Genomic DNA, 27,665 nt, shown 5'->3' with positions numbered 1-27,665 from the left:
GTTTCTACATCTAGTTACCTCTCAGGATAACATTAATACTGTTCTGTGACGTCTTCAAGCTCTGAAGTCATTCGCTATTTCAGAAAGCAGAACAGTAGATTAATATCTTACATATGTTTAATGTTATTTGTGCCATTTCATTCTCATAAAGGTAGCAGTTCCAAGACTGTCATTTTGCTAGGTTGACTCACATACTGTAGCTAACTGATGATCTGTGTTTGATCTGCAGAGAAATGGGTCTTCCATCTTACAGTCTTACTCAGCAGCTTCTTTATTTTTTGTGTCCTTCATGGCTCAGTGAACCAACAGTTCAGTCCAGTATTTGTCCCGCTTCTTGTCTGTTAAGGAAGCATGAATTGTTGAAGGTCATATTTCATTTCATGTTTTTTTTTTGTACATTTAGTCTGCCTTTATGTGCATGTTTAATCGATTACAAGTGTTTGCATGGTTCTGTGTTTCTGTACATGCATGAATGTGTATTAAGCCGGTGTTTATAGTAATCCTATACACATATGCTGGCATGGCTGTATGTTTATGTGGATTTATGGTGCTGGATGCATATGAGTGGGCGTACAAGCATGTTTTGTGTCTGATTTAGATCAACGTGCCATTACACGAGACAGTCGTAGTGGGTGGAGTGACTCCTGGCTGTCACTATGGCGCTGCTGGCCGCTGGCCTCCCGACACCAGATTCTCTTCAGGTGATGGCACCTACTGTTGGTCCTGGCCAATGATGTAACCACTGCGCTTGCTGCCAACTATAATCTACACTCGACTCATCTTGACTAAACTCTCAGCTCCTCTGGCGCAGCTGGGCATGCGCAGAGAGGATAGTATAGAGAGGACACAGACATTGAGTCATAACAATTTAATGCAGTCAAAGGGAGCTAAGTTGGGATATTATTAAAACATACTTCAGTCCTGCACAATTACAGTCTTCAAAATGTCACTAGTGGGCTTTTGTGCATACAATGAGGATTTGATTATTTTCTTGATGAATCGGTTAATTGTGTGTGGTTGGTGCGCCCATCACAATTTCCAATAGCCCAGGGTAATGTCATGAAATGTACTGTTTTGTTTGACCATCAGTACAAAACCCAAAAATATTTAGTTTACGCTAATGCCAAGACAAGGAAAGAAGATAAAGTTTGGGTATTTAACTTACAGCAGATGATTATTTAACAACTATAACTTATTAACAGCAACAATTAATCTATTATCAAAATAGTTGTTTTCTGTCTCCTGCCTAATAGATTAATTGACTTATCATTGCAGCTCACACACACAACCCAAATGAAACATGCCCAGTTTTGAATTAAATTGGGGGTCCTTGTCACTTTCTTATCCTTATCTCCTTCTTCTCTTTGATAAAAGGTTTGACATCAGAGTTACAAATTTAGATGTTAAATTACAGGTTCATTAAGTCAAAAACTACCCCATCATCGTCAACACAGATTTTTTTCAAATAGAGACAGAAACATTAACGACCCTCCATGGACTCTATTGCAGTAACATTGCATGTGTGTGTTTGTGCACACAGTACGTTTATGTGTGCACGCACCGGGTTGTGTAGTATTCCGTCTAAGCCTTATTTTGTTCAGCATGTGTAATCCCCTTAAATTCCCCACTGATAGCCTGAATACCTTCACTTCAGATTAGCTGAGGTAGAGATCAAGAAGTGCTCCTCTTAACAGTATGTAGGACGATTCAGACGGGACACATGGCTTGTGATAATAAAACCAGTTTCATGAAATGCTGCTATGGATTTGGTTGTTGACGAGATAAGCACAAAATCTGTACTGAAAATAAAAATAACATACAGTGTGTGACGTAATGTTTACATTACATACACGCTTGTATTCACTGCCTACGATTCTAACATAATATACTGTAGGCACCAGTTTTACTTTCTTGCAAGCACTCATAATTATATCGTTATATAATATTATATAATATAATACATGTTATTTGTTGTCTCATACAGATATAATCTTCATATCACAGAAATATATGAATGTCATATAGGGTTCATAAACAGTAATCAATCTCTTTAAGAGGCCAAGGCACCATTCTTTTAGATGAGTCGTGCTTTTTTTCAATAGTCACTCTTCTTATGTACGTGCGATCCCACACTACATTAAATGTATAACCCACAGACTGCTGTGAACAATTACACACTAGGTAACAAGTTAATGCGAGACAGCATATAGTGTGTACACACAGATTTAATGACTTTATATGCTCCTTATGGGAATTACTCAGAGAGCTAGCTAGTGTCAGACAGATGGAGGGGTGAGTGTTTAGTCTGCAGGTCCACTTTTCAGTCTCTGCACCCAAATGAATGTTTATATTGTTTCTTTCATGTTTGTGTGGATAACATATTTTATTTATTTGGTTAAGTCTTCAGATGCAACAAATGTTCAGGAGCTGTCAACGCAGTGATATCCTATGTGGATTTCAAAAGGAGGCGGGGGGTTAGAGTAATGAGGCTGTGCAAGAGCGAAACGTTAGAATTACACAAGCACCATGCTTTCTGAGGTCTCTGTAGAATTAGCACAACCCTGCATTATGTGAATTAAATGTACAATTTGGTGGATTTGTGCAGAGGCAAAATAAAAACAAACATTTCAAACTGAGTTGAAAAAGATACCTGAAGTGAGGATATCAGCTGTTTCACACAATAAATAATCTGATTAAATATCTAAACTGCATTATTTAGAGAATAGTCTGACATTTTGGAAAAATGTGGTTATTCGCTTTCTTGCTGAGCAGTAGATACCAGTCTCATGTCTGTATGTTAACTGTGGAACTAGAACCTGGAGGTGATTAGCTTAGTTTAGCCATAGGACCGATAGCAGAGGGAACAGCTTGCTTGGCTCTCTCAAACCCAACCTAAAACCACAATTTTTATATTTGTGTTTGTATTAAACAAACTTGATGCAATGTGTTGATTCCCGAACTTGAGAGGTGCATGTAGAGGCATATTTTTTACTTCAAAGACAGCAAGGTTAGATTTTTTTTCCCTCTGCTAAGCTAAGGTTTACAGTTTTACTGTAGTTCAAACATTAATACAAATACTTGTGGGTATAAAGGAAGTGTATTTTTTCAAAATGTTTACAATTTTTCTGTAATATAAACAAACCTGCAACAATGAACAGTAGAATTCGAATAAACACAATGTTAGTGTCCTTCATCATCCAGTATAAGGGAACAGTAGAAAAACATTTAATATTGACTCTGAATGTGTATTCAAGCAAGTATGGTACAGTACACAGTACAGTTGCAGCTAGGATGGTGAGTGTCCAATGGTGCATTGGAGCAGAATAACATTAAGGTTCAAGTGAGTTGAATGAAATGCAAGAAGTGAGCTATATGTGTACAATGGAGCAGGAGCATGAACATGGTGCCTGAGGCCAAAAGAGCTACTGTACAAGGACGTGTGCAGAGTAGTGCAATATTATGCAAACAATGTTGCATGACAGTTTACCACATTGAGAGAAGAAGATCATAATGTTTTATTAATCTACTTACTTGACAATGGTGGTTTTAAACCTTTTTTCTCCCAGGCCGGATTGTTGTTCCGATATCCTACTATCAAATCATTGTTCTCCATGTTTGTGTTTAGCTATTAGACTATTACGGCGACACACCTCTCCCGCTCAGCTCGCTCACTATTCACAACACAATGTCTTCATAAGTAACATCATTACGACATCCAGATTAATCTCATATCATCAGCAACTGACTTCACTTTGCTCTGTAATTGCCAGAGATGCTGCACAAGCTCTGTGCATTTCACTCTGTTTTACTGCATATTGGATTTGATTATTATTGTCTTTATGAGAAGATTAAACAAGTTCATAAATATAATGGACTTTACTATTACTAAAAAATAATAATCAATCCACTGGAGAAAGTTTGCCTGCATGTGTGTGTGTAGAGGTCAAGTCTTGTGTGTGTTCAGAATCAATTCCTTTATAACTTTTAAATATTTTTTTATTTTAAATTTGTTTTTAGGTCAAGGTCAGCCAGATTGGGCAGTTTTCCACCCAGTTGGGCTATTTTTGATTTAACTTGACTGGTAAAAATTGTTTTTCACGGATAATTTGGACTTCTTTTTGTAATTAGTATGATTTAGATTGAGCCTACTACCACTCTACTAAATAAATCATATGACTGTTGGACAAAAAAACACTCTCCTCAATAAACTTTTAAAATTTGGTAGAGCAAGATGGTATGACCAAAACTTTGTATCACTGTATTTGTTCTGTATTTTTTATTTAGTACATAGAATATAACAACATTGCCATAATGTATGTACTGAAGATTTTGATTACTATAGGGTTTTCTGGGCCCCACAAAATAATACAATATATGAAGGAATCAGAGTGTAAAAAAATGTTATTGTGCAAACTGCAATGTAGTAAAAACAGAACTTATAACTTAATAAAACGGATATCCCAACAACTATAACATTGCGTACTTTTCAACTATAAACACTACAAACTGGCATGAAATACTCAAAGTATTTAAGTGTTTAAAGATATTTCTCAATTGTTCTATTGCACAAAGAGTTGAACATAACAGTTGTTTCAGCTATGCAATGTGGTAAAAATTAAAATTTCATATTATACAGGAAATTACGGATATACGAGTTAATCCGGTATATTACTCAGGACTAGTATAAAGTAGGATTTCCATAAAATATGTTATGAAACTGGTAAATTATAAACCAAACCACCAAACCTGTCCAAGACCCATTTCACAGCAGATAGTTTGGCATGTTATTGCATGAAAAGCAAAGGTAATCTATACAGTATCTTAACAGGCCAGACAATGAATACATATATTGTTGAGGCCAGCTCTCTAAATAATGATGTATTTATTATAACAGCATGGACATTGAAGGCATGTGTCAGTTCTATAATACTATTATTTTGTCCTTACAGCAGATGATTCAAGTATGTCTGAGTTGTAAAGATTCATTCTGTGTGATGAGGCAAAGACAGACTTCACAACCAATGGGTCCATGAGAAACAAAAGTGTAGCACCGGGAGTCTCTCTGCTTTATTAGACTGCATTCAGGTAGCTAGTGATAGGGAAGCTGTCCCAGAGAAATGTGATTACATGCTACCACGGACTTGAGCCAAATTGTAGGTATAGCGTAAGAGCTTTAGATCAGGTAGTTCTCCACCTTCTAGTCTCATGACACTCAAAAACGAAGCAGCGCTTACTTGCATGTTGTATTCCCTGGGCTCATCATTATCCTCTCTCATTTGTCTTTCAATTTTGTTAAAGATTATAGACAGTCTGGCTCTCTAAAAATCTGGACTACATCTCTCCTGTGAATTTCACACAATCCTCATTTTGTCTCCAACATGTTCTCTTTTTTTCCGCTTTTACCTAATCTGTTTGTTCCTTTGTTTGTCCTCTAAGCTGTACGATGCATCTGTCTCTCAGCTGTAACTCATCCAAGCGGCGGTCTAGATGCTCATTCAGTCCCACTTTACTTGCTGTAGATGACATGAGGGTTGTTCTCTCTTCCCCTCTTCACTCCATGTGAGGGTTTAACGGTGTGTGTTATGATGGTTCTGCTTGCTGCCCTACTGTAGATAGAGCTTAGCACACTTACACTTACTGGCTCAGTAATGGGATATCTGCTTCCTTCAGATTGGTAAATATGCTGTATGGGTCCTGTCTGTCTTATTTCTTCCTCTATCCCTCACATGTGTTTTATTCTACAAATCTGTTAATTTATTCAAACCCACTGAAACCTTAAGTTACATAACCCTAAAACCATTTCTAGTCAAGAAAATATCAATGAATTATTCTTCCCAAGAGGATGTTGGAGTTATGCAAGCAGTTTTATAAATTCAAAGGATTTAGTGTTTTCCAAATAACCACTCTATCTCAATTTAAGTTTGGAGTTTAAAGGAAAAAATACAGCATAGAACACTTTGACACAGTTACATAAACAGCTTCTGGCAATGAGGCACATTTGGTTGTTTGATGGTGTGTTGCTGTTATTCCTGTGGATAACCCAGCCTGGCAAAGACATCCAACAATTAACTTTCACTTTGCTCTTTGTGGTCTGGCAAGGCCACAAATGCATTAGCTTGAGACACACATTCTGTTAAGTAGGCTGTACAATAGATGATTGACAGATCTCTCCTTCACTCGGACAGCAACATATCCGACTGATGAACGTAGCACTCACAGGGCTTACATGGGCTAGTTTTAGGTGTTAACATTAGAGAGGTGTTTATATTCTACATTTTGTGATCTTGTCAACAAATCCCATGAAAATATTGGTGGTTTTCTCTCAACACTTTCCCAGTCTGTTGTTGCACTCAACTCCAACCCCATTTGTTCCCATTTTAAAAAAGGTTAATTCATTTTATAAAACACCATGACACTGTTGCTCAAACAGCAGTAAATAGTGCTTTATTGGGGACTGTTTCCATCTGCAAATTTGGGGTGCTAGTAAGTATTTAGCAGTAAGGTGTATAAGGGACCGACTCAAAACAATCCATGAATGAAGGGAAATGTCATCCACTACAACAGTCTGGATTATGGATGTGTCTTGGATAAATTTTGATTCATTCAAGTTTTCATAAATAAAACAATGAATGTTTATAGCACAGAGGAATGAGATGTATCAGGCTTAGGCTACGCAGACAATACCTGTCAGTATTTGTTAACAATAACAAAAATATAGTATCAGAGCCTTATCCATTAAATCTCACCATGAAAGCCAAGCGCACAATCTAATTTGTGAATCGTAAATGTCAGGTTTTGATTACATTTGTCTTGTCCACTCTGAATGTTAGAAGCCACTATTATCATACTTATTCTTATTGTCTTCTGCTTACAACCAACTATTGCAGCACTGTGATATCCAACTCCTCATCTCACAGTGCCGACAACTACCTTTAACCACCCCCAATTGTTAAAGGGAGATTCAAAAAGAAAGAGTTTATATTTTGGAAAAATGTTGTATTACACACTCATCTCTTTCTCACCTCTTCCTCCAAAACCATCAGCCTCTTGCTCTGGGCAAAACAGCTGCCCTGAGCTTTGTGTGTGTTTTTGCATCAGGAATATAATGTTCACTGTATTTGGTGGTTTGCCTGTTGACACAGGAGCAGAAAACATGTTAGTGCATACAATGCACATTTTTCAATATGCAGTATTAGTCATTATAACAATGAAAAATGAGAAGGGACAAAGAGGGAGGCTAGCACAGATAGATAATAGAAAAGACAAAGACAGGCTAATCAGGGTGAAGAAAAAGTATCATCAACACGACCAACATCTCACTCATCATCATCTTTTCCGTTTCTTCTTCCCAGCCGGATCTCATTTATCACCTCTTCAAAGTACCATAGAGCATTGAGATATGAGGCCCGATGCATTGAAACACTTTAGGTCGGACCCACAATCAATGTAGTCTTTAATGCCAAGAGCTGTTTCTGTTAAAAGAAAAAAAATCTCTCATAACTGCATTCTCTTCTGGCGTCTGTCCAGGACTCTCAATCAATCCTTTCACAGCAAGAACTCCGAAAGAAATTGAATTAGGTCCTGAGCATTGAACCACGGTTTCTTAATTGGCACAGGATTAGTTCACATTGATTTGGCCTGATTGGAGTCCCTAGCTTGTATGTCCACTTAATCACTGAGCACACCATTTTTTTTAAACCACTATTTACATGCACCCTTCCCCTCAGCCGATGTCAGTTATTCACGGCCCGTGGCAACCTTGTGAATTTGCATGAAATCACTGGCTTGCACAGTTGCTGCTTTACTATAGCTGCTTCTGCTGCAGCAGCATACACACTACGCTGTGTTAATCAGATTTCTTGGTGTTATTATTACAGCAGTGTCTTGGTACAGTATAGCAAAAGGCTGATGCTCTGCCAGGTCTAGAAAATTGCCCTCTGGTTACAGAAAATGTTCTGATAGATCGCCGCTGTTATTCTGACAGAGCAGTCGAGAGCGATGGAGTGAGGGAAGAAGCCAGGGAAAGATAGAGAGAGATTGTCTCCAGGGGGAAATAAAGTGAGGACAGGAAAAAAACACAGATTATGCATGAGAGAGAAGAAAAGAGAGAAAGAGAGTAAAAAAAAATCACAAATAAAGGTTGTGGGAGCAATATGCTTAGAAAGGGAGCAGCAGAGAGAAGATAAGGGAGACAGATATGAATGGAGAGTGGAGATGGACTAGAGCTGTGACAAGACTGTCTATTAACAGTGTATTCTCTGCTTCCGCCTCTCAAAGCTCAGACCCATAGAATTCAATTTATTAGACTATATTGTATTGTCTGTGGAACTGAGAAATGTTTTGGTGTCTTGATTTTCAGGTTAGTGTATACCTTGATTTGAACTGCCAGGTTATGATTAAAACGTAGCCCATTATTTCTCAGCATATGTGGATAAGTGTTGATGGTGTGCATGCATTCAAGAGGCTTCTTCTAGTCACTGACATGATTGGATTTTCTGTCATTATTATACAGCTTGTTAGCTAGGTCAACTATTTGTCAGAGTTAGTTAACACTGAAAATGGCAACGGATACCCCGAGGGTGAGTGAAAGGAAGCAGAATGCAATAGTCAGTCAGTAGGAGGGTTTAACTGAGCCTTCAACATCTATTGACTCAGACTGAAAGATAAGAAACTGCAGAGTGATTGTTACCATTCTTAATATGATTCTATAAATATAATATTGGTATTCATTTCACTTTCAGACTCTGTAACATTCACACAGTCAGACATAATGTTCCATATGTCTCTTTTACTCTTCCACTACATTCACACCACATGCCTTCATGCTCTGTGCCAAATTTGCTGCTCATATCTGATTGTTTTGGCTGCTGTTCATATGTATTCTAGGATATAACCCATATCCTGTTCTAATATAAACTGACAATGATGTCAAAAACACAAATGTGCATAGAGAGACAATGACAAAAGGTATCATGTCTCTTTTTGTACCTTCAATATGATTTTGCTGCTCTCTGCTGAGTCCAGTACAGGTTCTATGGCTGTAAAATCCTGTATACTATGTTTCTTTCTTTCTGTTGCTGTGCTCACTGTTCCCCAGAGAGTAGGTCAAGTCAAGTGTATTTACAGTATATAGCCAAAATAGTGTGAGTTCAATATCTGTAACCACAAAAGACACATTTTCAGATAACTTAATGATTTTTTACATTAAAAATATTGCATCATAACACATTGTTTCTTCTGGAGCCTATAATTGAAGTCGCTAACGGGTGAGACATCCTGTTTCTTTCTCACCTCAGTTGAAAGTTGTGCATGAACTTTACAGATCTTGCAGGAGATACGGATCGGATACTGACTCTGGGGTTGGCCGGCAGGCTGTGGCTTGGTTGCTTCGTAGTGTTGGCTGATGGAGTGATTTGTAAATGGCAAGCTGGTTAGTATCACGGAGCCAGTGGTCCAAATAAAATATAGGAACACTGGAAAAAGTAGTGTTATTTTATGATTGTAATTTGTTTTCCAGCAGTGTTCATTTCAGCATTGTATGTATGTACTGTATGTCACATTTGGCTGATGCTCAGGATGATGCTCGCTCATGCCAATGGACTGTATGGAGTGCAAGTACGAGCAACAGGATGCTGACTGCAGTTATTTTACCAGCCACCGGTGTCATTACTAATGAGTTACATATAGAACCTTTAAGAAATAAACACTAAAGACAATACCACATACAAAAATAGGCTCAGAACTTAGGTGTTATAGACACTTTCTTCTTATAAATAAGTGTTCTGACATGTCACATTAGGGGTGTTGTGATATACTGATTATTTTGATAATTAAAAATGACATATTGATATTGTCCAGGGCCTCTTGAATCTTTTGTGTTTCTTTCTATTTCTGCTTTGTGTTCAGACATAGTAGGTGGCAGAAAAGGACCTTAACACTGGTTGCCAGTTGAGAGTAATTAAATTGCTTACTTTTTCAAAATTTCTATAGATATTGTGATAATAATGTTTTCGTGAATTCCTTTTTCTTCTTTGCAGCGCTCCCATATTCCAGCAAATCGGTGTTGCTTCAGATCTGTTATTTACATTTTATTGTCACTATGTTACTCTCTGACTGTACATCCATGTGCTTGTTTGTGTCCCCTGAATTCTTAACAGTACCAGCAACTCTCTCTGGCCTGCATTTGTTACCTCTGCAGATGCATGTATGTATGTTATATATATATATATATATATATATATATATATATATACACACACATATACACACACATACACAAAACACCAGCTTTTTAATAAATGACTGCCTGTCATCAGTGTGTGGTTCTCACATTACAGCACTGTGAATTCATTAAGTGTGCCCTTTGGAAGTCTAACCAGCCAGGTGGGGTGCCGTCAACCCCCTCTGCCTCTGACTCACGCCATGCATTTCAATTGCAAATACTGTACACATCTCAGTGCCCTTGTAAAAACGACCAAAACACACACAACAGAACTTCTATTTTTTTATTTTTTTATTTTTGAGCAGTGCAAAAAGTTTAACGTACCTATGTCTGGCTAGACAGTAGTGTTAAAACATGTTTTTCTGTCTAACCCTCAGTCCTGGAGATTTTTGTACACTCTGTCTCCTTCTTAAGATACTCTTTGAGTAGTTCTCTGCTTCCTTCACCCTCATGAGCAGTTTCAGGTTTTTTTGTGCAGCAGGAAAAAACATAAGACTGAGATTGCAGCCTGAGATGTGGATCCTGGTTAGTTTAATCACCCACGATTTATTCAAAATCTGGAATTATTTTAATCGCACAGAGATTTGGGTGCATTTTGAATCGGATTAGTGTGTGTTTTTCTGAGGATAGATGAGATTCTACAAGTTGACGTCTGACTCTGTGTCCATGCATTCCTTCATCCATTATGTATCACACTGGTCTGGCCCTCAGGTTTTCTAGGGATGCTACTGTACAGTAGCTGACTGGGTTTGCAGTGATGGGATTAGGCCTAATAGAAAGTCAGGTCAGAGTAGGCCACAGTTTGCATTAATTGTTTACCTGAGCAATGACAGTCCAAAGTGACCAGAGACAGTCTTACTGAGTCATCACTAGTTTATGTGTAAGTGTGTAGAGGGGAGAGGGGAGGGGTTAGAGGCTGTTGTGGACTGGCAGGGCTAAATCTAAATCCTCCTCTTTTCCGTCAATAATTCTCTGCTTTTTCACAGCCCCTCTAATCCTCTTTCTGACGTGACTCACCTCTGTTTATCACCAGAGTGCGCACATGCCTCAAACAATAAGGCAATAGTTGTCTTACAGTCTGTTTCTGTATGCGTATGTTGTGCATGTGAAAGTGTGCCTCTCAATCTGTACTGATCTTGATCTTCAGCTTGATAAACATTCTTGCCTGTGTGCGTGTTTTTTGTGCTGTCTTCGCATGACAACTTCTAAGTTATGATATTATGAGCTCCAAATTCAATCTTTGTCCAAAATAAGCATCAGCATCAGATCCGCAGCCGACTAGTGTGAAGTCGTGCTGCTGTGAAAATGTAATAAAGCATAGAGATAATCACTGCTTAAGTTTGAATAATGGCTCCGTATAATGGATCTGTGCTACACCACTGTGAGATTATGCATGATGCTGGCCAGGCAGGCAGCCCCGCTGGTGCTGCTGCTGACTCAGTGCAAGCATAGCTGAGGCTTGGGGGGTTAATGCAGCAGGGCCACGGGCTGATCCACAGCCCATCCTCATCTGCCAAAACTTCAAAGGATGCTCTGACAGAGTCTAAATCGCCATCTCCTCCGGTCCAGGCTCTGCAGAACACTTCCCCTCCCCCTCAGTGCACAGGTCAAACTCGACCTCATCTTTTATGTATCGTTACCTCATTGATTGTGCTCTAAGAGATTCATGAATACAGAGGGACCTATTTCCGTATCACTCCCCATCATATGGAGGCTTTTTTTTTACAAGGGGGGAAATTTGGTCTTGTTTGTACAGCTCTCATTTTTTTTCCCTCCCATTCTTTCCTCTGTTTTCTGTTTCTGTTTCCCGTCATTTTTCATTCTCGTCTTATACCTATCTTTCACTGCGACTTTCGACTTCCACTTATTTTGCATAGAAGGTCACAATCATTTCCCATTTAGACAGACCTTTATTTTCTTTTTTTGGTATTTATTGTTCACTCATGAATTATTCAGTTTGCAGATAGTGAATACAGTGAATTTGAGAACTGCAGTTACTTACAGGAAGCTGAAGACAAACAACTTCCTCAAGTGAAATCTGGACACATGTAGCTGCTCTAGTCTGCTTAGACTGAACTAAATAAAAGGCTACTGGTCCATGCATGCTAGCTGTTACACCACAATGAAGACCCTTCCTAATCCCTGGCTCTGATTGGATAGACTCAAAAAATGAATTAAAGATTATAATAAAGGTTTAATCTCATTTTTGATTTGTGTGTGTATGTGCCTGCTGTTTGAAAGTTGACACAGCTAGGAAATTGACATTGGGCCTGCTTTACTTATGCATCTTATAGTACTCTCACTGAGAGAAGTTACATTGTTACTCTGAAAGCTGTATTAGCATGCCAGCGGCATGTCTCATGTATTCATTTATGTTCATCCATGGTTGTTTACTCATTCATGAATACATATGTTGATCCATTTTTTAACACCCCCCTCCCCCTTTTTTCTGTACCTGTTTTTAAGTGATGTGTGTGTTATGCACCCCAGCAGAGTGTGAAATTGAAATTCCACCCTGCTGAGGTGACGTGATTGACAGAGAGGAGAGGACATATGAGATGTGAAATCATATCTTTTACTGAAGCTGTTTTAAATTTTTTTCACTTGTAACTATGAATCAGCTCATTTAAAAACAGTTTTACCACTCTTGCTAATGTTTATATCACCTAAGTATCATGTGTTCACAGTAAAGTATTAAATAATGGTATGAAAAAATGATTTGCTTCCTAAATATTCGTCAGACTGTGAGTGACCTTGGGATTATAAGGTTTTATCTGTAATCTGAGATGCACACCCTAGTTGGTAAAACTGCATGCAGTGTAGACCTATATTATTCTTCAAAATAACAGGCATCATAGAGGTAAAGTTCAGTATAAAAAATGTCGAAGGACATTTTTAAATGAGGTTTATAGATCAGGTGAGTTGCAGATAGAACCTTCTAATACTGAGAACTCATTTAGCACCAGCTCTCAGAGGTAGCATCAGGTCACCAAAATGTTCAATAATTCAACAGCTAGAAACCTGAGTTTATCCCAGATTCCTACATATTAAAAGTTTGAAACGTTTTTATTTCACATTAAAGGATAATGTGTTCAGAAAACTAAAACCACAAAATGTTAAGAAATTGTCAAAACTAGTTTAATGTAATTAGATAATTTTCTCTTTTCTCCACTAGCTTTGCATGAACTTTACATTGCAAGACTTTTTGGTTTTATTGGTATCCCTGCCTGCATCCTTGACATTTGAAAAGGACCTGAAGCCCCCCTGGAGTATCAGTGCCCTCCCTCTGACCTTGTGTGTGTGTGTGTGTGTGTGTGTGTGTGTGTGTGTGTGTGTGTGTGTGTGTGTGTGTGTGTGTGTGCGCACGCGCAACCTGTCCCAACTAAGTCCCACCTGGCGCGCGTTGGATAGACCACCATCTGTTCCGTGCCCCCACATTGAACTACCTGCCACCTCCTCTTCATCACCTTCATGGGATATCAGGAAATTGATGCTTTCTAGAAAACTAATTTGCAAACTCTCAAAAGCACAATGATGAATCTCGTTTGATAGGTTATTACGCGGGATAATTATATAAGATGTGTCTCAGAGCTAAATGTTTCTTACATAAGCCTTTTCTTGTGAGAAAAATCTTTAATAAAATGACAGGCCACTACCATGTGCTTTAAGAAATGGGAGCAGAGTGCTGGTGATCTGCTTTATTGTAAAGCGGAGTGAGTCATTGCCCTGAGACAAAAGACTGGTTTCACCCTCCCTCAAAAAACCTCAAGGACTTAACATGCTAGATTTAAAGATGCTCAAACAGGCTTAAAATGAATTTCCTCCTGTTATCTCTTATTTTTTCTTGCCGGCAATGCATTCTCCACGTCCCCTCCCTCCTTTTCGTGCTGTTTTCCTGAGATGTTGCTTCCCAAAAGACAGGGTTTAGGATCTAAACCAACATGTTGGTGCTGTGATTTTACAGCCAAACAAAACTGGGCTTAGCTGATTATGCATACAGCCATTTTAATGTCTTTTAATCCACCCTCTCTGGTCAATGAAGATCAAAGTTTTCTATTTTCTTCTGGGGTCTAAAAGCAGGAAGAGTTTGTATATTTCTTTTTTTCTTTTCCTTCCAAAGTATAATTGCGCTGTCCAACATCCCCCAGCATTTCAGCGGTAATTGCAACACTGAAGTGAGTCTGGAAAAAAAGCACAGGGAGCAACAGCACAGCATGTGCACATGGCACATGGGCCAGCACACTTAGCCACCAGGGCACCAGGAGTGTTTTGATATGTTTTGATGAATTCTCAACCATGGTCTTTGTCTTGTTATTCACTTCAAGGTGGAGAAATGTGCATGCACGGAGGACGAGGAGCCTGGAATTAAGCACAGGAGAGAAAAGATGCCGAAGATGAGACGATAAAGAACGTGAGTAACACTTTACACTGGATCATTATACTGCCTACAGTGCTGCTTTAAGTAGCTTTGGATGCAACTTTTATTGATGCACAGGTCACTGAGTGCTTGTAAAGTGAGTTTCACAGAGGTAAAGCAGTACATAAAGTAAAACCTTAAAATATATTATCAACTATGTTTAGACTGCCTCTGAATGCTGTCCATTTTCACACCTGCACACAATTCACCTTTGACCTTTTGAATACAGCCCTCTATGAGCCAGCTATAACCTTTTAGTGCACATCTGTAAACATATCTGTCAGGGCTGATAGCCTATCCTCGATAGCAGCAAAAATGAGACAGAAATAGACACACAATGAGCAGACAGTGACAGAGGGTTGAATGGCAGGAAAAAAGGGGGATAGCAGAAAGATGCAGACAAACAGACAAAATGAAAGTGGTTTCACAGAGGCTGTTTGGATAAAATGTTTTTTTTCCTGTTGGTGTAATATTAAGTGGTGACGGAACAGATGGCGTTGGTGAGATAAACAGTTTAAAAAGTGTGTAAAAGTGCTTAATAGCAAGTAAAAGTGCTGAACATGTTCACATTACTGTGCAAAGCATAAGTCAAAGCACTCTAGCTATGTTGTGCAGACGGTGAACAAGATGAAGGGCAAAGGATTTTTTAATTTTTTCTGTCATAGAACACAATCTGACATCATAATCATCGTTTTACTATTTTCACTTGCTGATGGATGCTGCGTGGTACACTAGTGATATACCATGTTCATCTAAACAGAAATATAAAGGCACTTTACCTAGCTCCAGTTTGTGTCTGCCATGTATTATCATTCCAATCCAAATAGACACAGACTATAAAGTGTTAATATTTTGTTTCTATTTTACAAAAAGAACAAAGACGTGTCAATTATGGCTACCTGAATTAGGAAATAAAGTAATTAGTGTGTGTGTGTGTGTGTGTGTGTGTGTGTGTGTGTGTGTGTGTGTGTCTGTGTTTGTGTGTGTGTGTGCAGTAGATGGAATATTTTTTTCTTCCAGATGGTTGAAGAGTCTTTAATGATTCTAGAAATGTGTTTCGCTGTTCGACAGTATTCTGGGTTTTTCAAAGATTGCTGGGTATTTATCGCCTTTCCTAACTCTGTTACTCACATGTAATGATAATACATGAGAGGCACAGAGGGCTCAGGCCTGACCATGCTGTTTGCACTGTAACTGGAGCAAATACGTTATTATTATGATCAACAGAGTACTTGCTTTGTGATTGGAGTCTCTTACACATTTCTTATACATGCAACCATTTTTTTAAGTACTTTTTAATTCATTTAGTAATAAAAAATGATCTAATCTAAGGTAAACCTATTAAAATACAATATGTTGGAGATGTAATCTTATGGTCACTTGTTTGTTTGTCATTTGTTTGTTCGTCAGACATCTCAAAAAGTGTGTCAGTCTGCTTGGACAATGAACTGATTTGTGTACATACTTATTGTGAACTATAATGCAATATACTTGCAGGAAATAATTCAGAAACAGCAACTGCAGTTGAATTAGGATGGAAATAGTGCATCGTCATTTGGTTAATATATAATCACACACAGGATCCCATCTCAGGCTCAGCACTTGTAGACGAGCCAACCCTGAACCCTAAGGCCTGGGGCCACTGCCAAAAAGCTGGATTTACAGCGAGCACAGCTTACCGTTTGAAAACGTATCATTGCACTGAGTCATGTCATCATCGAAGGCTATTTAAAAATAAGTAATGTGGTTTACAAACAGACTGTGTTCTGTATCCCAGGGAAGCTCGGAGAGAGGGGGAAGGCTTCAGCAGGCAGTGGGATAAACAGGTTGATCGCTGAGGCTGTATCACAAAATTCCCGCTGTGCAGCCACACTCTGCAATTTAACAATTTTTTTCAAATACCGAAATCTTGATGTTATCCTGTGCAAACAACATTTTGGATTTTCAACATCAAGCGGTTTTCTGTGGAGTGTGTTTATTGAGATTAGGTAGGAAATGAGTGTGTAATTAGAGACGATCAGATGAGGTAAGTCTTGGCCAGTGGGGAGAGAGCCATGGCGCTGATACTGGCGATCACAGCAGAACAGAACGGACACAAGGCAAGGGAAAAGATAGAAAAGGAACAATCAAAGAATGGAGAAGGGTTGTAGGTCAGTTAGAGAGGGAAAAGAGGAGAGTGTTTTTGGATGGTACAGAGAGGAGAAAAAGGAAAGGTAATTGTGATACCACTCTGAACTGACTGGATATCCAGCTGGACATTACATACACTACTGATAGTGTGGAAATGTGTGAGAGCTTCTCCTCATACCACACTCACTCAAAGGTGCTTGTCACCAATACTCAAAGATTAACAATAAACTGCCTGGACTGAGCTAATCTACTGTAGTCAGCGTGCAAGTAACACAGTTGTTCGGAGCTTTGAGGCAAGGTGTTATTCATTTCTTCATTTCTTCCACTGCCGGAAATCAAAGAAGAGGTTCATTGAAAACATACATTGGCATAAGTACAGTGCAGTAGATTATACATAATCAATTTTAAGCCTAATAATTATAAAAGTTTAAGTTTAAGGAATAGTAATCACAAACATTTATTAATCCATCCAAGCTTTCAGCAACTGTATAAATGGTTCAGTGTTTTAAAATGCTTTTCTGATTAAGGTATTAATGAGGTCTTAATATATTTTAATGTAGAGCACTGGGAAACACTCAGCTAGAACTTCTTTATCTTTGAGCCTCCCCAGTTCATTAATTCATAATAACACATTTGCAAACTAAATTTAAAGTCCTTTTTCTATCTTTCAAAGACTAATTTCAGATTATATCTCTTTGTTGCAGAAATGAGATTCCTCAACCGTAGTTCACATCTTGAGTGTTTCCCATGATAACATCTTAAATTCAAAACGTTAATGTTATTTAACATTGTGTGTCACCTCAGTATACTAGTAAGTTGAAAGCTCTTATCTGTGTGTACCTGAGCAAATTATGAAATGGGAAGCTAATTTAAACTTGCTCAATGAGCGGCACATTTCACAGTTCATTTGGCCGTTCATGAAACACTCAACAGCAATCACCTTTACACCCTCAGTGCTTGCAATGATTCTTATTCCAACACTTAACAGTGCTGGGGCAGCCAATGAAAGACATTTATTGGATGTACTTTTTAGCACACTGTAAGAAACTGCAACTTCCTGATCAAATTATCATGAATAAGTTATTATTTCCATGAAAATGCTAAATATTCAACCTTGCACTTGAGACAAACCTACTTTATTCCCTCTCAGCTGAATACTAGATAAGCTTTCAAAATTAGCAAGTCATTTAGTGCTTTAAATACTGAAAATATGACTAACATTCACTTTTACTTGACCTGTGTAATCTTTAGTCTCCATGGAAAGCCTGCCTATAATATCCCCCTCTATAATAGCCTGTAAAGTGTTGCTTTTAATTTTCTGTTTCCACGCACATTCAGTGTTGACCTTTAAAACAAAAGAACAGAACATTCTTCTTTCAAGAATATTGTTGAAACAGTGGGAAATCACTGATTTATGAAATCATGTTTCTCTATGTTTTTATATATGTAAATATTGATTTAATTGACCATGGATGCACAAATAACACGTAATATCTTAAAATGAGAATTATTTTGCTTTTAGGATATTGGCTCATACAATTCTGGCCAGCCGGAGTGAATCATAAGCAAAGGAGAGTTAATTAGAGGCAGACATGATGCATCTAAAAACAACTTGTATGTTGCACTAGCTTTGTGGTGCATTACTCAAATTCTAATCTCATGTCTGTCTCTTTCTTGATGTCTTTCTCTTTCATTCTGTGCTCTTACATTTTAATGCAGTGTTATTTATTATGGATGTTGCTGAACGTCGGCCCCTGAATGACATAACATGTTGACCCGTTCTGTGAACGGAAAACAGCCAATGAATTCCTGCTGAAGGGAGACAGTCTCAGTAATCTGAGTTTTGCAACAAGGCCCGAGTCTTGAGTCTTTGATAGATGCTGGCTAAACCTGGGTTGACAGGCGACATAATTGAGTCCATTTTGATGACATAAGCCTTGCTGATTTCATTTAGTTGGGAATTTTCATGTCCTTTCCGTGTCGCTGAGTTTTGATGTGAGGTCAGCTGGGAGCTAGCCGCTAACCGTCAGCACACAGCGCTCACCTGGTCTGACACCTGCTCTCTGTGCAGGCAGCATGTTTGGTTGAGGCTCAAATCTCCACAGTGTACAGGGAGAGCTGGAATTATGCCTCCTAGCCTCTCTGCGTGTGTGTTTGTATGCATCTGTATTTGTGATTGCTTTCCTTGTGTATGTGTGTGTCGCATTGAATATGCGTCCACCAGCACTCATGCGAGAAGACAGCGGGTTAGACCCCCCATCCCCATCCCCCACCCCTCTTGCTCAGTTGGATCTCACTCCGAGATCTGTCAGGCGTCTGTTGACGTGTCCTCAATGTGACATGCCACCCACAGTGAAGGAGAGGCACAAATCATCCAGCTTTTTCTCGTCACTTTACCCGAGTACCTCCCATAACCAGCCTGTGACCCTTGCCCGCAGAAGTTAAGCAGATAGCCTCGTATTAGTCTTAGAGAAGGAGTCGAGGTAATCTCATCAAAATGTTTCAGTTGGTCGTCAGCCCATTGCATAAAGTGTTTCCCCAAAAGAAATAGATGGCTAAATCTGCTTTTGCTTTTTTTCCCCCAGTTGTGTTGACTTTTTTTTCAGCAAGCTTAATTATATTTTGAGCTGTAGGGAGTTATTTCATTACAGCATTGTATCCAAATCACAAATGATTGTTTAGCATTTTGTTAATACAATATTTAATCTTTATTTAGCACATATGTTTAATAAAAGTTAATAAATAGTTTGTTAAAGGATAGTAGTAGGTATTTAGACCACATCAGCTAAACGCATATTAACACATTAGCTGTGTGCACTTAAGGTCAGCTCTGTTTCCTGACATGTAATTAACTGTAGAATCAGTTGAAATCACCTGACACTCTGAACGCCCCTGGCAGCAGCTTGATGTTAATGCTGTCTGACAGTGGCAAGTGACTGTACTGTGTTTACTGTACAATCAAAGTACATGCGCACAGCCACACTGCTTATTCCAGCAGTAAATGTGGATCCTTACTTTTTTTTTTTCATAAAATGATATGAATGCTTTGCAAGTCACGTGCAATGATGCATCACATATTTAGTGAGCCTGCAGAGGGTTAAAAAACTATCATCATGTGAAACACATAGCGAGGCAGCTGAATATATGCAGTTTGTTTTGTTAAGTTTAATTGTCCATGTTCAGTTCATTTGTGTTGCTCACAAGCAACTGCAGGACTGGAAATAGCAGCTATAATGAAGAAGCAGCAGCACTCTTATTATCCGCTACAAGTGTACGAACACAGAAAAAATGCCAAAAGGAGGGAACAGTTGCGAGCCTTACGCTGACATTAGCAGCATTAGCAACTTTTTCACATGTGGGTCATGGCCGTGGCTGATGGATGAGGCTGCAGTGTGTTACGTAGAACAGCACAGAGATGCACACATACAGCCTGAACTCTACAGGGTTCGATTTAGTTATCACCGTCACAGCTCTATGCCACTTCCACGTAGTCCAGGATTAGGTGGCACAGATTTCACAGCACTTAAGAGAGAATATAAACATGAAGGTTATTATTCTGTGTGAGTACAGATAAAAATGTGCATATCCAAACAGAGGCAGATGCTTTTTACCTGATGTTTTATTAGTTTGTGTTGGCAGGCTCAGAATAGCTTTCTGAATGTTACAGTGTCCCACTTTGAGAGGAATTGTGATAAAATGCTTTAAGCAAAGGGACTGAAGCACTTCATTTTCATACCATATAAATTCATGATTAAAATATAGTATTTGTCATTTTAGTGCAACACCATAAACAATACAGGAATGATTTGGACATTTTGAGGTCTATCCTTGATTTTATACTCACCACTCATGTTCGGATGGGTGACAAAAAAAAAAAAAAAAATAGACAATGGGCCCCAAGTAGATACCAAAATAGCTTCAGTATACCATGGCATAAATTCTACTCGAACATGACCTCCGTGATCGACGGTGAAGCGAGCGATGGAAAAACAGGGAGGTGACAGTACTTGTAAACTTTGAATTTAAACGGTTTCTGCACAATGTATGAGTTGAAAACACATGTTGTTGTCACATAAGGGCCCTGATCATGTTGCACAGACATTTTAATTGCATTTTGTGTCTGTTAAGAGGACCAAAAGGCACTCTTTAGGATATGCCCCCAAGAAGTGTATTATAACTAACTGGGAGCTCTGGCCATTAGCTGCAGGAACTCCAGTTTGCAAGCACCGGTTTTGGTCGTTTTGGTCGGTTTCCTATCGACAGTACTCGGTGACATCTAGCAATCAAGACTCGGGTAAAAATCTGCCGAAGTTCCCCTTTAAGGTACAGGACAATGTCACAGCAAATCAGTGATCACAAAATATTGATTTAAATAGAGAGTTGGGTTTACTGAAATAATTTAATGAGCAAAGAACCAGGACAGTACTTCCATTTAACTTTTTTAATTTTAATTATGTTTAGGGCAAGATGCCCTTCTTCAGTGTGTATTGGCAAGTTCACAATGGATCTATTTGAGTGATTTTGTTCATTTAATCACGTAGCTAATTGTCAGTTTAGCAGAGTGAAATATTTCCACTAGCCATTACCATTACTCCCAATTTTATTTTATTTATCACAGTTTTATTGTGCCACTTATGTGCCCGTGATAAGTGCACTTGTCGCCACTGCTGAATCTTAGATTGTTTAAAACTTGATTTAGGCCGTTACAGCATTCCCTTGTTATGGACAAATCAGCTCTAGCTGAACAATACAATGAAATGGTACTGAAAAGTGTTAAAAGATAAACTAATTGTTATTCCTTAGAAAGTGAAGAAGCAGCACTTACCCCTCTCTGCCTGTAACCCCAACTGCTGTGGTTGTACTGGGCAGCTTCCAGGTATGAATGTGTAACTGTAAAAGAGTCCGTCTATATCTTTCCAATGGGTACATTTTTGTACCAGGACATAAAGGTACATTTTTCTCACTAGGGATACAGAAATATTCTTTTAGAGGTACAGAAAAGAAGGTACAAAAATGTACCATGTTCAAAGGTACAGTGCTTGTACCCTGGTGCTTGTACAGCTGGAGGTCCATTCCTGTAGCCTACCTTGATTTCTTAGTGTGTAGGTGTTTATTTGGGTTTCGATCTTGTGGTCTGTGAATGCCATTGCATATATTTACATAATTTTAATACTCATCAAATTATTCAATGACCCCCTGTGCCCTGTAAATCGGAGCATTGTCATCCTGGATAAGACTTACATCAGGATAGAAATTTCTCATCATAGGATTAAGGTAATTACAACAGAGCCACTAGACCCCATCTTTTATTGTTTCCTCACTCATTTATTCAGATTTTTCCTTTTGTCACTTTTCTTTAGTACTGTACTGTACCGTACTTTTTAGTCCATCCCACAGTTCAGTGTGAGAGGAATACTACAGAATTTGTAAAGTCACCCATATGTCTAAGTGCTTTAATATTTTTTACATGACATTTATCAGTGATAACACGTCTATTAGCCTACTATATATTTTTATGTTACTGATCAAAAATTATATTTATATCCCAAAAAAATAGATGATAAGACTGCGGTTTGATCATTTTTCACAATTTCCTTGCATGCCCTGTGGATACATAAAGATATAAAGCACAAGCAGTGGCTACTTCTGTTGCTGTCCACACATATGATCCCTGAGTGGTTGGTACATATGAGTTCTCATTAGCTAGGGTGAAAACACATCATCTTCCACAAGAAAATCCATTTGTTTCCATGGTGATCCTGTCCTCCCATGTCCAATTTCCTTGCCTGCTTTTTATGGATGGCTTTATTGAACTTTTTTCCCTCCAAAACTGTATTGGCTTTTTGTTTATTTTAAATAAACAGAACACATTTTTATAAAAAAAAAAACCTTATAAGCATAATATTAAATATAAAGAAGTAAGCAATTGCACAGGGAAAAATATATGTATATAAAAATCAGAATTCACTGACAGTCATTTATAAAATGTAAGAAAAGCATCCTTATAAAAATCCTCAACTTAAGCTCTTACTATGTAAGACAGTTTTTCTAATGCCAAACCGCAAGACATCTCCTCAATCCAATGTAACAGACAGTAAATAATTAGTTTGCATTTCATTACATTTACTGGAAGATCTTCAGGGAATATATTTGATAAATGTATATATTTCACCAAACCGTTTTTTGCTTCTGAACATTAAAAGAGGATAGAGAACATAGTAATTTTTATTGAGGTTTGTGTAGTTGATCATTTTTACTCATACAGCATTATTATCACTTACTTTTGTTTGGCTCCTGGCCAATAAACTAAACATCCATAATCAGTTATCCCTGATATGTTTATCGCTCTTGTTGCTTTTAATCCAGTTTGTTTTAATGGGAAAATTAAATTTGTGAAAAAAAGTAAATCCTTAATCATCATATTTAATGTTGTAGTCCTCCAGAAAATACATTGTAAGCTTAACGTTGTTCTGTTAAGCTAACATTAGCATAAGCAAGGTGCACACTAAGAAATCAAAGTACAGGAATGGAGCTAAAAGGGTACAAATGCTTTGTTACTCCAACTGTACCTTAGCAGGGTACAAGCACTGTACCTTTCAACATGGTACATATTTGTACCTTCTTTTCTGTATCTCTAAAATAACATTTCTGTACCCCTAGTGACAAAAATGTACCTTTATGTCCAGGTACAAAAATGTACCCATTGGAAAGGTACAGAATTGGTACCTAATGAGGTACAGCTGGAGCAACTTGCTATTTTTTACCTTTTATGTGGCAAAAACATACCCCTTAAAAGAGACATATATAGAAGAGAAATATATTTATATATATATTAACCTTTATTTATTGAGGGAAGGTGGAGGAAGCCTCTCTTTTGCAGGAACACCATGCTCACATTAACTAAAAACACAGCTTTCGGATTAAGGGCCTTGCCAAAGGGTATCTCAGTGGGGGTAATGGGGGAGGGCAACTGCTGCTTCTTTACTTTCTGCCTATTTAGAATTATTCACCAAAATTAATTTAAAGAACTAACAATTGGTTATTTCTTTCAACAGGTTACATCTTTTAAGGCTTTTCAGTACCGTTTCATTGCATATTCAGCTAGAACTGATTTGTCCATAACAAGTAAATGCTGTAACAGCCTAAATCAAGTTTTTTACTCTGTAAGCTTCAGCCAGGCACTTGCCACAGGCACATGCCACAGCAGACTGCAGGGGGGAAAAAAAGGTTGCACAACCCAACTCCATAAGAGAGGGCCATGGCATAAAATAAAGTTCAATAAATATAGAAAAATGAGTCCCCATGGAGGAATGCAAAGAAAATGGCTAGTGAAAGACACTGACAATTAGCTACTTGATTAAATGAACACATTACTTATGTTTGTATGTCATTATTATTTTCGTTTAGCACACCTTGCTTGATTTTATTTATTTTTTCAATTTTGTGTTAGCAAGAGAACAACAATAGCCTAGTTTACTGATATGGCTCACTAATTGAGTACAATGCACTGTCGCAGTTATATACTTTTTTGTAATTTTAAATTCAAATAGATGATCATCGATTGAGTATTACATTTTCTCCCACATTTGAATGATGGAATGAATTTCAAATGAACAGTAACACCCCTAGCGCATATGATGAACACCTAGTGCTGTAGGGTATATATAAGAATATTGTACAAACATCAAAATGAAGTGAATATTGCTTTACTTTGACAGGGTTCTGGTATCACACATCAGTAAGATAAAGCTCAGAATTTAGCCAAATCCCCTGAGAGATCACGACTGCCTTATACAGAATTTTATATCTAACTGTAAATGGTACCCTTTAAACTCTTTATCCTTGATCCCCACTGTATGCCCGTGATGGATTCAACCTTAAGTCAGACAATAGCAATCTCAGTAGTGTCATGGCCTTTTGTTATGAGTCAAAGCAGAGTTTCTGATCCACGCAGTTCAATCTTTTTCCTTTTAAGATCAAGGGATTCATGAATGAGAGCATTCATCTTTATAGAAAAGGGGAAGAAGGCTTTTCAGCACAGCAATCCTATAGTCAGAACTTTTCTAATATATTATTGTAGGAGATGTTAGCATTGCTTAGAAATATGTACATGTACAATTCCAGTGAATTAAATCTTTTTATCCATGTCTTTCATGAAAATATAAATAAGTAGATCAGATATGACCCATAAAATAATTTTAATTTTGAAATGCTTTTGCTGAGCCTCACATAGAAATCCACTTTCAAAACTTCCTGATAATTTTTAAATTACCTTCAATACCCATGCTTGGTTGCCTCCATTGCTGCATTTTCACCAAGTCCGTACACTTTAATGTGTTGAAGTTCTGCAAACAAGTAGCGTGAGCCTCAGTGACAGCTCTGCCTGAGACAAACAAAACCCAGATTTCTCTAGACTTAATACCTTTGTTAATTTGTTTACCTTGATCCAATAGACCTCATCACTAGAGGAATTTGTCTTCAGAATGTGTTTGGTGGGTCCTGAGCTATAACTCAACACATTCACTCCATTTGTCAAAGAGAGCCCTGACAGTCAGCCTAATTAGTTTGGTTGTGACAAAGGAGCTGTCTTGTGGAAACCAGGAACATCAATCCATCCATGAAGCCATGTGTTTTCATAATGCAGCCAATACAGCAAGTAGAAACATGCCTATTAGTTGTCGGGGGAGACTGCATCTAAAGACAAGTTCTAATGATCTGTTTTGATGAAAAAGAAAGAAATAATCTAAAGATGTCAGGTTATTTTGCATCTTTTGATGAGATGCCAAGCAGTTATTTAATTCCTGGGGGTTTTGAATAAAGCCTGCATACAAATTACACTTGGAACATGTTGTATAAGCGGTTATTTATTGATGCAGTCAAGATATACTGCCTGGCCTCTTATCTTCCTTGGTGTGTAAAATTTTAAACACCTTTGAAAAACCTATAAAAATAGGAAATTGATAGAAATAAAATAGTTTCAGGAGAGACATATTCACTCTCCAACACAGGCAGGACTTTTATCATATATTCCTTTTGTAGACATTCACTTTATGAAGCACATCATATAAACCAGAAGCAATAATTTGCTGTTTTTCTTCAAAATGCTGCAGCCAGACAGGACAGTCAACGGAGACCGTCATCTATCATTTAAGAGTCATTTTAACAGTAAGACATTAAAGTTAGTGCTTCTCAGCCTCTCCTGACATCCCTAAAAGCCATTTTACATAATCCAGAGACACAAAAATTACCAGTTCCCTCAACGGCTTTTTGCCCCCTGGCTGTCTTTAAAATGTTCTACGACATCATTCTCTGGGGGATATTTTTTTTTTTAAAGGCACTGTTCACACATTCACAATGAGAACATCCCCGGTCTGTGTTACTACTTCTCTGCCAGCTGCAGGTCTCCGTGTGTGTGTGTGTGTGTGTGTGTGTGTGTGTGTGTGTGTGTGTGTGTGTGTGTGTGTGTGTGTGTGTGTTTGTGTGTTTCATTTTAACATATTAAACCGTCAAATATTCATGTAATGAAATATTAATAAATACGGGGGAGTTTTGTTTAAGTTGCTGTGAGTGGGTCTGTTAAAGTGGCTTCACAGAATGACTGAATATATGTGTGTATGTGTATTTATCTCTGTCTGCAGCAAGGTAGAGCATTTACAAATTATTTTATGTCACAAAAAATCTGCTATATCGACTAATCTTGTTTGTTTTTTTTAAATACCAAGAGCATAAAACATGTTGGCGGGTATTTCATCATGCAGATACTTCTGGGTTTATTTGAGATAGTTTTGAGATATCTATCATTGAGACTTCTGCTGTAACCCCATTAAAGCAGACATAAATTGAATTTAGTTTAGTTTCATTAGTTTCTTTTTAAAAAAAAAAACTTACTTCAGCAAGGTCTGTGAAACTATTTTGGACAAATAACTGGCACGTTGTTGAGAAAATAAAACCAACTACATGGTTACATACCACCAAGAGATTAAGTAAATGAGTAAATGGACATCCCAGTTCAAGTTTTCAGTTCTTATTAACCCAGAAAGAGGGAAATAGACTCCTAAAATAAGATTTTTGCATGCATATATCCCGTGAAAAATATGAGAACACAGTGTACAGTATAACCTTTACCATTCAGCATGTTAAAGTGGAAAGTAGGCCACATCAATCAAGTATGCAAGAAATGCAGCCTGCCTTTAGTGCAGGTCAAGACATTTGCCTTTTTGTGTTTTCACAGTGAAACATTCAATTCTGAATAATAGTTGAGCATGCAGGAGTACACTGTTTTCCACACTTTTGTTTTCCAGGCACCCTACTTGGTCACTCTATCCAAGTGCAGGTACAATGCAGTAAACAATCACATGGGCAAAGGCCTATTGCCATCCTCTTTCTATCTCACACATAGAAACCCATGGAGAAATACACATATTTGTGTGTTCACAAAATCTTCACCCTTATTCATATCCAGCCTGTGCAGTAATATCATGCAGTAGGCAGGGACTGCAAACATTTACAGGATCAAAGGCAAAACTTCACTTGACCTGAAAAATAGAGGTAAAGTGCTATACTCTTTCTTCTTCTTCCACACAAACATACAGACACATGCACACACATAAGATGAGCCACATCCACTGAGGTGATTTGATCCCCTGTGGAGAGGAGACTGGTAATGTTTTCAACCTTTGGAGAAATCATTGCCAGGTTCGAGAGAGAAGAAGAGACCTTTTGTAGCCTTGTGGCCTCAAAGAAACTGTGTAAGCCCTGAGCTCCATCTTGCAACCAATGTTTGATGTCGATTTGAGGAAGATACACTAACTGCAATCTGTACAGCAGCCTTTTATTTTGCCAGCAAGAGAAGCCGCAGCATTCTTCTCACACTAAGGCATATTGATTTCACTGCTT

The 27,665-nt window shown here is 38.1% G+C and overlaps 1 protein-coding gene across 3 annotated transcripts in view; it reads left to right on the top strand.

Annotated features, from left to right (window-relative positions):
- The window catches only part of dlgap1b (discs, large (Drosophila) homolog-associated protein 1b), a 92,749-nt gene that overhangs the window by 16,953 nt on the left and 48,131 nt on the right, over positions 1 to 27,665 (top strand). For all 3 annotated transcript variants that reach the window (XM_051411026.1, XM_051411028.1, XM_051411029.1), the window contains exon 2: positions 14,548 to 14,633. The gene's annotated coding sequence lies outside the window, so the exon portion shown is untranslated. The remainder of the gene's footprint in view (positions 1 to 14,547; positions 14,634 to 27,665) is intronic.

This window comes from Dicentrarchus labrax, unplaced genomic scaffold, assembly GCF_905237075.1.
Source record: "Dicentrarchus labrax unplaced genomic scaffold, dlabrax2021, whole genome shotgun sequence".
NCBI lineage: Eukaryota > Metazoa > Chordata > Actinopteri > Moronidae > Dicentrarchus > Dicentrarchus labrax.
The sequence above is the reverse complement of the archived record's forward strand: the minus strand, read 5'-3'. Positions and strand labels throughout refer to the sequence as shown.